This window comes from Vidua chalybeata, chromosome 23 (genome assembly GCF_026979565.1).
Source record: "Vidua chalybeata isolate OUT-0048 chromosome 23, bVidCha1 merged haplotype, whole genome shotgun sequence".
Taxonomy (NCBI): domain Eukaryota; kingdom Metazoa; phylum Chordata; class Aves; order Passeriformes; family Viduidae; genus Vidua; species Vidua chalybeata.
The window spans coordinates 3,923,710-3,936,446 of NC_071552.1; the positions used below are offsets into that span (position 1 = coordinate 3,923,710).

General features: G+C 45.4%; 1 long non-coding RNA gene across 1 annotated transcript; it reads left to right on the plus strand.

The window, feature by feature from the left end:
- Positions 1–10,695: 10,695 nt before the first annotated feature.
- On the plus strand, positions 10,696–11,329 carry LOC128799263 (uncharacterized). Its single transcript, XR_008434688.1, has 2 exons — positions 10,696–10,850; positions 11,145–11,329. It is a non-coding gene; the product is annotated as an uncharacterized LOC128799263 (long non-coding RNA).
- Positions 11,330–12,737: the final 1,408 nt, after the last annotated feature.

Here is a 12,737-nt window from a genome sequence, read left to right on the forward strand (position 1 = left end):
GCTCTGATAATTCAGTAATTTCCTGCTCTTTTTCTCCCATGTTTGCTTCTGTATCCGGGGCTGTGCCAGCAGGAAGATGTGGCCAGTAGCCGTGCTCAATTCCTGACCTGCCTGTGACCTAGGACGTGCTGAACTTTAATGAAATCTGATTAAAACGTCCTGTGCCTGCACCAGGCTGAGCAGATCTGCACATGAAATCAATTTGGAGGCATCCCTTTGACACAGTTCTAGAGAGGAGGAACCCGGGAGCAGGGAGAGAGCAATTGCCGTGTAATTATGGGGTCTGGCACTTAACATTTGTGTGTGATGGGTGTCCTAAAGCCGAGGTTTGCATCATGGATATGTTAATTTGTCATGCTGACAGACAACAGAATCCCGGCTCACACAGCCGTGGTAGCTAACTGAACAGACAAACCAATCAACAGATGTGGCAGATGAGGAATTTTAATGGGAAAAATTAAACATATAGAGTGACCTTGTGGTGATGCTTAGGATAATTTTATTTAATACTAGAGTCTGAGTAGGAAATTACTTAAAAAGCACATAAAGCATGACAAGTAATGACAATTTTGCCAAGGTTCCATGGCAGCTTTTTTTTCCAAAGCATTTAATCAGCTCTCTAGATTCACTTCAAGAAAATGGGAATGTGGGAATATTTAACCAGAGTGCATGACCAGTGCTTGCCCTCTGCTGAGGTCACTGAAGATTAACTCTTTCTTTGTCCATCTCTCTTCTTGGTCTTGTCCTTGTTCATCCGAGTTATGCTGGGATTAAAACAAGACAAGGAAATCTTTTGTAACACCCTCAGCTGTAATTTTTGTTTTACTTCCAAGAGGTGCATCTCCTGCTCAGGAATTAGGGCCCAATAGCACCAGGATTTGCTTCTCAGCTTTGTTTCTTTAAATGTGGTGAGCTGGGCGATATCCATCCCCTGTCCCTCTCCTTCCCCTTCCCAGAGCCATCTGGGTGCACCAGCTGTGATGGATCATTTCAATATTCTGCCTTCTGTCCTGCAAATGGAGCTTTCCCTCCCCTTTTTTAGCTGAAAGCTGCTAATATTTGAGTTCCCATCCCAGTCAAGCAGGCCATCAGCCAGAAGGCTTCCAGGAACATGTGACACTGCTCCTTGCTTCGCTGGCTCAGACAATAAATATTGTGGAGCCAGAGCGAGGGGGATTTACAGCCCGTGGCATCATCTGGCTCCTGGGCTGGGTTCATCCCTGGGTTACTGCTCTGCAATCCTCAGGAATTATCCCAAGCACTGAATCTGCTTCAATGGCAGGCAAGACTGGAATTTCAGCTCTGTTTTAACTCACTGCTGTCCAAAATACACCTAACGTGGATTAGCACAGTGCTGGAGGTTTAAGCTGAGCTTGGGTGATCCAGAGGATGGGGGGAATTGTGAGGCAGGGATTGGGTTTCAGCTCAGGTGATGTTGAGCTGCTAAATCTTCTTCAGGTAACAGAGCATGGGAACATTGCCAAGGCTGACAGGAAAATCATTTACAGAGGGAAAGGCTGAGGAAAACTCAGGAAAGGTCCCCAGCAAATCTTGGTGAGTGGCAGTTTTGGTGGTTTTTGGGTTTGTTTGTTTTTTTTTTTTTGGGGGGGGTGTGTTCAAAGCAAATTACTTTATAAAGTTATTCTCCTTGCAAAACTCTTTGAAATGTAACCTTTTAAACTCAGTCTGTTATTGGATATTTCAGAATGCTCCTGGAGCAGTCAGCCAGCCAATATTCCCAATCCTCATGGCACAGAATAGGAAATGGTCTTGGCACTTCTGCGATTCATTGCATCCCTCAGCACTGAATCTCCTCTGGCTGAGGAGTAGTGAACCTGGAAGGGGTTAAATGTTCAAATTTCTAATCAGCCAAGGCTTCAGGACAAACAGTTTGATGTGTGATCCACTGTCCTTTTGTTTCAGTCGAGTTTTAGTTTCTTTCCAGTCGTTCTTAAAGCCTTGAGTGCACATCAAAAAGCAGTGCAAGCACTGAAGGCCCCTGAGTGTTTCTGCCCAGGATTAAAGGTGAGCTCCCAGCGGAGTCCCTGCATGGAATTCACCCATCAGGTTCCATTTGGGAGAGCCCCCATTCCTGTGGAAATCACTGGAATTTATCACCTAGTTTGATTATTCAGAAGAAAATGAAGCCTTATGATGTTTGCAGTGCCTGTAAATTTGGGCATTTACTACCTTCCAGCAGCAAACACAGCTCTGTGGCACCTAAAAATGGAAAAGGACCTGAAATCTGAATTCCAATTGCCAGTGGAGGTGTGTGGAGCAGGGAGTGAGCAGGAAACTACAGCTGTCAGATCTGTCTGAGCACCTCTGCGGCCTCTGAGCGTCTGAGCTCTTCCAAATCACCAATTTTGGCTGCACAGCCCGTGCAGGGTGGAGGCAGCTCCATGACTTCAAATTTCTTCTTCCTATGGAGAGTTAAACGGAGAGGAGGGCAGGGAGAGGTGTGGAGAGGCTGAATAAATCAGGACCATTTACAAAAAGGGCTGAAAATTAAAAGAGAGGGAGGGAGAAGAGGCGAGTGCCAACAGTAAAACGAAAAATGAGGAAGTGCCATGATAAAAATGATGCAGTGTCCAGGCAGCTCAGTCCTCAGCCTTGAAAACCTCACGAGGAAAACATTACTCAGTGAAGATGAATTCCTTCAGTTAACCTTGTTCACAGCAACATCTTTGCAGGTCAGAAAATTATTACTCTCTCACTTCCCAGCTCTCCAGTGGGCTCCTGAATATCTTTGCATATGGATGGGGAGATTGGATTGGCTTAGGCTGAGCTGAATTGGCAGAGAGATTCCCTAAATCTGGGAATATTGTGCAGCATAATTCTTTTTTGATAAGAATATAAAGAGGAAAAAATCCTCCCTGAAGCAAACAAAGGGCCCACAGTGTGCTGCCACCAGGCTGTTTTTCAGCTGGTGACCAGGCTGGAATCTCTGCACTGCAGCACAAGTGCCTGGAAAAATTATGAGCATTTCAGCAAAACTCTGAATGCCACAGGAGCAAAGTTTCTTGGGAGCTCCTGCTCCATTCCCATCTGTGAGGATTCAGGAGCTTCAGGAGATTCTTTGGAGCACTTCCAGCTGCACACTGCAGCTGTGGAAATGTTCCTTCCCTCACCCACTTTGCCTTGGCCATTGAGATATTTTAACTCTGAGGTTGATCTTCAGCTGGGAAGGGTCCTCCCTGGCAGCTTTTGCACCCTGAAATTGGGAGATTTATTGATTTTCCTGGCACTGATGTCACCAAAGTGAAGCAGAGGGCCTGTCCTACACCCACCCATGAGTTAGGGCTGGTGCTCCATCAGCAGCCACAGCCAGTGGTGTGAAAGGAGGGTTCTCCACAGGGCAGAACATCCCAGCTGCTTCCAGAGGGCCAAACAGCAAAATCCTGCCAAGCCTCACATCTGCAGGCAGAGACGAGATGGGAGACAAAGCGTCATGTTTGTCTGATTGGTTCATTCCTGCTCACCGAGGCAATTTCATCAGCAAAACAGACAAAACTGACAAAAGAGAGCAACCCAAGCCCTGCAGCTTGGTGTTTATTGGTAAGCCTTGCCCATGGGATGATTTTGATCCTGAGGCAAACATGAGAGCCAGAATATCCTCAGGCCATGGCTTTTAGGCAGATCCACGGCAGCAGGCTGGGAAAAAAAAAAAGGGATTCTGAGGTGCTCTGAACAATGGGCCTTCATTTGGGATCATAAATTCAAACTGCAGACCTTGCAGGTCGCAGATCCTTACATTTCACTGAACTGGCTCCAAAAGGGGATCAGGCCAACGAGATTTTGGTGGTTCCTTGCCACAGGAAAACAAAAATATACAAGTAAAAATCTGCTCTGCCACCAGTGTCCAGGGCAAAAATTGACAAGCAAAGCCTGGGTGAAGGTGACAAGAAGCACAAGAAATTCTCTCTGATCCTTCCAGGATCAGATTTTGTGGCTGATGAACAGGGTAATAGATTGCAGAACTGTATCAGAGCTCTGCAGAAATAAAATAAAATAAAATAAAATAAAATAAAATAAAATAAAATAAAATAAAATAAAATAAAATAAAATAAAATAAAATAAAATAAAATAAAATAAAATAAAATAAAATAATGAAAGAAAGAAAAGCTAGGGAGAGAATCAGAAACATATGGTAATGAAAAAGGCAGCCTTGAGAAATGGAAAATAGAGTTATTCTGGCTTTAATAATGTGTCAGCCTTTGTATGAACTGGCCCAGAGCCCAAAGAAATGGACTGTTGCTTCCATTTACAAGAAGACCAACTCTGGCCTTCTGATAGCTCTATAAATAAATGCTCCATTATCTCTTACAAGTATATTTGTAATATGTTATCTGACCCTAGGTTTATTCATTCACAAATTTGGTCATCTTTTACAGCAGAAGCAAGTCTCTCCCTTTCATCCAGGAATTTCAAAGTCCTGCTCGCATACCAGTGATTTCAGCTTGTTAAATGTTACTGAAAGGAAGCTGAGGCATGGAGAAAATGGAACAAATTTATCCAAATTCATGCCAGGAGATGGGAACAGAGCCAGGAATAGGCTGGCAGTGAATAAACCAGGAATGATGAAAGGTCAGGATAAAAACCAGCACTCACTGCTTGGTTGGAGATTTTTCTTTACAAAGGTAACCCCTCAGCAGAGCAGATTCTCTGTGTGCATGAAGAAAAGCTGATCGAGTGCACAATCTTATCTTGCTTACACTCTTCTTTGGTTACATTTTCCTTATTTTTAACCTGTATTTCCCCTGACTTCCTGCTCTATCTCGTCTCTCCCCCAGAAGAAGGTGTGTGGCACCCACTGATAAGAATTTCACTGGTAGCTCTGAGGCGCTGTGTGAATTTTACCCTTCCCAGACCTGTCCTGCAGTGCAGGATGGGGATGCCTCAGATGGTCCTTTTGGCTTTATTTTTCTTGCTCATCTCTGTCTCATGGGGAAGCATTTCACATGAAAGACTCGCTGCTTGATGCAATTTGTGTTAGTTCATTAAGCACGAGATATGATTAACGTGAACACTTTAATCAGCCAAGGAAGCTGCTGCAGACACTTGAAAGCTCCGTGCACTTGGAGCTCTTCTCTTCTCTCTGCTGCTGCTCCACCCAGGTTTGTGGGAGGGCAAACAGCTCACAGCCTCTGCACAGAATAATTCTGAGCTGTTTCAGCACTGCATCAGAGAAACTGGAAAAGAATTTGCTTTTTTCCTGGAAGTTGTAGGAATCCAGCACATCCCTCTGGCTGCCCTGGCTGGCTCCAGACCCTGGAGGGGGCTCGGGGACCTTGGCATGAAGTCAAAAACACCTGTGGCTTCCATTTTAGCCCGTGGGAAAAGCTGCCAACTTTGTGTGAGGAATTACAAGCCACAAGGGTTTGAGTAGTGTGGTAGTTGAGTTAACACAGGGTGCAAAAGTGGAATTTTGGGGTTTTTAGAATGGGGATCAGGGGGACAAGATGGAGAGGTTTGGGTGTGTCCTGACCTTCTTCTCCTTCTCCTTGCCCTCCATGTCTCGCTGTGCTGGTGACACTTTTCTGTTGGTTTCAGGCACAGACACACTGTCCAACATCAATGACAGACACTGGCACGTTATTGTAACCACGGCACACGGAGTTTTGGGTATAAAATGTGAACACTGCCCTGAGGGCAGACAGAATGCCATGGCTGAGCTGCTGGACAGAGCTCAGCAGGGCAGAGAGAGAATGTTCTAGAGAAGGGAAAATGAACAACCTTGAGAAGCCGACCCTGCACATTCAGACTCCTCCTTTGGCTGCTTGGGCTGGGAGAACGAGGACTTTTACACTCTTGGGGTCACCTCGACACCCAGACCCTGAGAGAAGTAATTCCCTAACTTTTGCACTTACAGCATATCTGGGCTGTTGTGCACCAGGAAGGAATTATTCCATCAGCTGAGGTGGATGTGGGAGGTCACATTGGCAAAGCCCTGTTTCACTCAGCAAACCTCTACAATAATCAGATTAACCCCGTAAAACACCAGCTTTTATCACAGAATCACAGGCTGGATTATCATCTTCTTTCACGGATGTGTTGGTTTCAAAAGCCAGGTGTCTGCTTAAGGAAGGCAGGAGCCTCCTCTGAAATGGAAAATGTAAACCCTCTCCTCTGAATTATTATCATTTTGAAATTAAAAGGCTCCTTCAGCTTTCAAGTCAGTTTGACACAACAGTTTCTGTCTCCATCATTAGTTCCAGAGAGATATGAAGAAAAGTGGTCTTTTCTTGCATATTAATTATATTTCAGAACCTGTCTTGTTATTTAAAGAAAGATTGGCTGTCTCCTCTCTGTTTCATTCTTATTTTCCTGGGCTTAAAGTGAGGGCAGCTGTTAGAACCCTATATTAATAAAAAAATCACTACATTTAACCTGAAACCAGAAAGAAAACATCCAAAATTAAATAATAAAACTAGAATTATAAGTATATAGTTTAAATAGAAGTGTGTAAAACCACGTAGTAAAAAACTTACAGTTTTAAAATATGGTAATATAAATAAAACAAGATAAAAGGTTTAAGACCAAAGCTAATCCTTCTTCTTCACCTTCTTCTTCATAAGTTTAAGTAGTATTGTATAATTAAATAAAGAAGTCCTCATTGCAGACCACAAGTAGTTAGTTATTAAATTATTAAATTAAAAATAAAAATAATTTAAGTATAATTTCTTAATTAAACAGTTTATCCTTAAAAAGCCTTGTAGAAAGAGAAATACAAGTCCATTTTTCAATTCGTTAAAGTACTATAAAACTCCCAATTTGTGAGACTGTAATATAAATAAGAACTAATAAACATCTAAGTCCAAACAAAAATTTAATTTAAAACTCACACATTTAATCCCAACCCTAACAAAAAAAAAAGCTTAAACTCAACAGGCAGCCTCACCCACCCCTGGCTGCAGTGGCTCTGGGAGATTTTTGGCCTCTCTGTGCCCACTTTGGTGGCAAAAATAAAGAGTCCCAGCCCTGCTTAGGATTCACTCTGGCCACTGTGCCTCTCCCTTCCAGCCTTGCTCATTAGCAATACAGATAACAGCTATCAGCAGCTCCCTAGCCTAATCCTGGCGAGATAAAACTGATCTGTGTGCTTAGATCAGCAGCCTTGAGATAAAACTGATCTGTGTGTTTAGATCGGCAGCCTTGAGATAAAACTGATCTGTGTGCTTAGATCAGCAGCCTTGAGATAAAACTGATCTGTGTGCTTAGATCGGCAGCCTTGAGATAAAACTGATCTGTGTGCTTAGATCGGCAGCCTTGTCCTCCCTAAGCTCACCTTGGAAAGCTCAATAATTGCAGAAACACAGGGAGGAGGGAGGGGAGGATCCAGGGGAGGGATCCCTCTGATTCCACACTCTGATTCCACCCTGATTTCACCCTGATTTCATCACCGAATCCATTCTTATCCCACTATGATTCCACCCTGTGATTCCACCTGATTCCATCCTTTGATTTCACCTTGATTCCCCCCTGATTCCACTCTGATTCCACTGTTATCCCACCCTTATCCCACCTTGATTCCACCTTCTGATTCCACCATGTTTCCACCCCGATTCCACCCCGTGATTCCCCCTGATTCCATCCTCTGATTCCACCTTGATTCCACCATGATTTCACCCTTATCCCACCCCGTTTCCACCACGATTCCACCCCAGTTCCACCCTCTGATTCCATCCTGATTCCACCCTGATTCCAGCATCTGTTTCCACCCTCGGGGCCCCTGGGCTCGCTTTGGTTCCTGGCACATCTGCATTTACATCGGAAGGAAACTGAGTTTACAGCAATTCCTTTGTTCAAACAAACCCATCACGGTGTCAAAAATTACCTCGCTGGGTGAAAGCACCCCTTGTGCTCACAGCTTAGCTGGAACAACGCTTTCCTTTCATATGGATTTCCTCTGTTTTCCATGTTTTGGCCTTCTTTCCTGTTTGTTTTGGGGTGTTTTTCTCAGAACAAAAGGAATATCCACATGCTCTGACGGCCTTGATGCTGATGATTCTCTTCTGACCCTGCTCTGGTGCAAACAATGAAAGCAGTAAAAACAAAGTTGTTCAAGGTGGAACCAATTCAGTTCAAGCAGCAGCACCATCCTTGTACCTTCCAAGGACACCCAGGATAAAGGTTTTAATCTTAATTTGAACTTGATTTTAGGGAGAAATCCAACACAATCCAACTCACCCCCTGATTGCCTTGGGGAGCCCTTTTGTAGTGATTTGGTCATCCCCAAACCCAGTGCCAAAATCATCTCTTTGCTTTTGGTGGGAATCTGTACCAAAGCTTTTGAGAACTTTCTCCTTTCAGCCGTTTCAGCCTCATAGTGTGAGCTGAGACTGAAGAGTTATAAATGGAAAAACAAAAAGGCATCCAGTTTGTAAAATCTATGAGTTAATATTGATTTTGGCCATCCCATGAATTGATACAAGCCTCCTGTGCAGAAATCCTCCAAAGATGCCATGTTCTCCTCTCCTTTGACACAACACTTTATCGATCCCCGTGTTTGTGCCACATGAATGATGGATTATCTCATATCAAACCTTGCAGTATTCATTTAATGCCTTTGAATAAAACATTTCTCACAGATTAACAGAGCAGTTTTAAGTGAACAACCATTTTCATCTGTTTTAAATTTTCATGGGTACTTTTCTGGAGAACAAGTACATTGTTAATAATTGAAGGGAATGAGACCTTGCTAATCTCTTTGGATTTTAATAAAGTCCTGTTGCACCCCATTCATTTATTTTTAAAATGCTAGCATTTATAAAAATTCTATACATTTGCTGCCCTCCCTTTGAAATGAATAATCCTGAGATTACATGGAAAGGGATTATTTATGTACCAGGGAACTGGAATTTCATTGTGTCCACCTCTAAATGTGGTTTGTGATGGATTGCATGGATGAGGGGAGGGAGGAACTTCCACTGGAAGCAGCGAGGCACTGGAAGAGCAAGGTTGGAAGGAGAGGAGGGTGGAGAAAGGAAAAATCAGAAATGTAGAGGAGAAAGAACAGGGAAGTGGTTTGATCACAGAGACAGATGGGGATAGAAAAGACAAAGTGTGGGTAGGTAAATACATAGATTTTGTACATAGATGAGTGCAGACAACTCTGTAATATTTATTTGCTTTTGTTCGCTACTTCCATCCCTCCATCTGCCTTATTCCATGAGTTATTCCTTGAGTGCCTCTTTCTCCACTTCACCCTCTGTCTTCTGTCTCTCCCTGCCAATCCTTTTCCCTTTTGACTCCAACTCAAATCTCCTCTGCCCTTGCCCAGAGTTGCTCAAGGCTTGCTCTGACACGGTCCCATTTCTCTTTTTCAAATACAATTGCTCCTTTACACACAGCCCTGGGATTACATTTCAAAGGAGAACAGAAAACCCAATCTAGACATGATTTCTTTTATCATTAGCAGGGCAGCAGCAGCCCCTAGAACTCTCGCCTCAAAAATATTTTGTTCCAGCGAGTTTTCATTAAATTCTGTGGTCAGATAGACAGTGTTTGCTGCAGGGATCTGTCCTGGAGGCTCCCAAACCTCTGCACATTAGTCATACATGGTCAAAACAGCAAGGGAGTGAAGAGGTTTTGGCAGCAGTAGTGAAAAAAATCCAAATAAAAGCATTAGGTGCCCTCCTTGGAGGATGTTTGTGCACACAGAGACAGGGATTTGTTCTCTGTGTTTCCAACAGCTTTTGAGCTATTCCACTTTCACTCCTGCATCTGCTAATTGTCTTTTTTTTTTCTCTTTTGAAAGCTCTATATTGAGAGGGTAGAAATCAAACCCTCATAAACAGAAATCTCTGCCTCCTCCAAGGATCCCTTTGGAAACGCTGCTTCTTAAATTGCTTGTTGATATTTGACCATGAGTCACCTCTGCATAAATCTTTGCCAGGTATTAAAATCATCGAAAAGATGCTGGAATGCTGAGATGAATGGATGTGTTAGTGGGAGGAACAGAAATTGGACTGGGCAGCACAGCTTGTGTTTGGATAGACAGCGTTCTGTGTGAGTGATTTCAACCAACAAGTTGTGAAAACCTGTTGTGGGAAGGAGCTTAAAACAGCTCTGCACAAAATCTTCAGAGGAGAAAATCTCTTTTCACATTTTTAATCAAGTTGCTGCTTAGCTGTTTACTGATGAGCTCATGACAGGGGATGGAGAGAGGCAAAATTGGTCACTGAGAGAGATTTTTAATGGAGCTGCTGTGATCAAGCTGAGCAGGTTGAGTTTGATCACAGCATTTAGGGCACACCAAACATTGCTGGGAAGGGGAACAGCCATGGATTGAGTGCCTCTAATCAGGTCCTTGGCATAGGGGGATGGTCACAGAGGGTGGGGTCACAGGGGGATGGTGAGAGTGGGGTCAGTCCCTGGCACAGGGGATGGTCACAGAGGGTCACTCCCTGGCACAGGGGATGGTCACAAAGGGTCAGTCCCTGGCACAGGGGATGGTCACAAAGGGTCAGTCCCTGGCACAGGGGGTGGTCACAGAGGGTCAGTCCCTGGCACAGGGGGTGGTCACAAAGGGTCAGTCCCTGGCACAGGGGGTGGTCACAAAGGGTCAGTCCCTGGCACAGGGGATGGTCACAGAGGGTGGGGTCAGTCCCTGGCACAGGGGATGGTCACAAAGGGTCAGTCCCTGGCACAGGGGATGGTCACAGAGGGTGGGGTCAGTCCCTGGCACAGGGGATGGTCACAGAGGGTCAGTCCCTGGCACAGGGGATGGTCACAGAGGGTCAGTCCCTGGCACAGGGGATGGTCACGAAGGGTCAGTCCCTGGCACAGGGGATGGTCACAGAGGGTGGGGGCAGTCCCTGGCACCCCTCAGATACCAGCCTGGCTGTGTGAGTACCAGTGAGTTCCCCTTTTCAGGCTGATGTTGTTCCTGTCCGTGCTCCCCGTGGGTGTGCAGGACTTACAGCTCCTTCCACTTCCCATCTCAGCCCGTGGAGCAGCATCCTTACAGGCTGTCACACTGCACCCAAGGTGGAATTCGCAGTGCTGGGTTCAGTGATTTCAGTTTTTGTGCAGGAGGGAGAGATCACACAGAGGCTGGGCTGACCTCTGGGCCATTCCCCAGCGAATTCTGCTGCCTCTGTGGCACAGAGCTGTTGGGAAACTGGATTATCCCTCTGCAGACAGGTTCCCAGGAGCTGGAGCACCCATCTGCAGGGACATGTCCTTGAAATTCCTCCTGGAAGCATTGCTGACTCCTGGAATGCTGCTGGGTCATTCCTCTGTATGATTGGTCCCCAGTGACAACGGGGCTGCCACATCAGCTGGAATTTTGTCCTGACCCCATAGATTAAATGCACGGGACCAGTTTTGCCTGGGGTGTGAAATTCTATTCTATTCTATTCTATTCTATTCTATTCTATTCTATTCTATTCTATTCTATTCTGTTCTAGCCAGGGAAGAAGGGCACAAGAGGAATTAATTAACGGGATAGTTCACACATGGTCTGTGTTTGTCCAGTTCAGTCGTAGTGAAAATTGGTTCCAAACACAGCCAGGCAGCACTGGCTGCTTGGGAAAATGCCACCTAATTGGCATTTATTATTCCTGCTGTAGCTCCAATTATGTCTTTGGCTCAGGCCTCTGCAGGCAGTGAAGGATGTTCTCTCCTAGGGCAGTGAGGATCTGGCTGGATCTCTCCTTGGAAGTGAAATAGGGGCCAGTTTCCACCATCCCATTAAGCGTTTGTTTAGAGCAATTGCCTTTCTCCCAGCTCAGCAGCTCAGCCCTGGCTGCCCACCCACCTCTCCAAGGTGTCCCTGCCTGTGCTGCCCTCCAGCTGTGCTGATGGCTTTGCTCAGACCTCAGGAACTTCAGGCCCGTGGTAAACTCAGTGGAAATGAGGACTTAGGCTTTTTTAGCAAACCAGCAGCCTGTCTGGAAGTTGCCTCTGTCTCTGGAGTGCAGCAGTGTCAGTGCTCACAGCACTGCTGCCCTGTGCACTGTGGCCGCAGGCTGAGGCTGATGTGGGTTCAGCTGCAGCCCCTGGTGCCCCTGTGACTCGGGATCCTCGGGGCTGCAGCCACAGCTGGGGTCAGTGGCCTCCTGATGAGCCTATTTTTGCAACTGCCTTGTCCCAGACTGACCTCCTCGAGCTGCTGCTCCACCAGTGCCCAGTGCCACCTCGGCACACTCACACGATCCCAAATTCACAGGAGCCACTTCACTCTTTCTTGTCTCGTCTTGTTGCACTCACATTAATTTTTACAGTTTTACAAAGTGAATTTTGCAGGTTAAATCCTTCCAACACCCAGGCTGTTGTGGGCAGTGCTGTCCTGCTGGAGTCAGACACACAATGCCAAGTTTACAAGCAGTAATATTCAAAATATAACTCTTTCTTTCTTTCTTTCTTTCTTTCTTCTTTCTTTCTTTCTTTCTTTCCTTTCCTTCCTTCCTTCCTTCCTTCCTTCCTTCCTTCCTTCCTTCCTTCCTTCCTTCCTTCCTTCCTTCCTTCCTTCCTTCCTTCCTTCCTTCCTTCCTTCCTTCCTTCCTTCCTTCCTTCCTTCCTTCCTTCCTTCCTTCCTTCCTTCCTTCCTTCCTTCCTTCCTTCCTTCCTTCCTTCCTTCCTTCCTTCCTTCCTTCCTTCCTTCCTTCCTTCCTTCCTTCCTTCCTTCCTTCCTTCCTTCCTTCCTTCCTTCCTTCCTTCCTTCCTTCCTTCCTTCCTTCCTTCCTTCCTTCCTTCCTTCCTTCCTTCCTTCCTTCCTTCCTTCCTTCCTT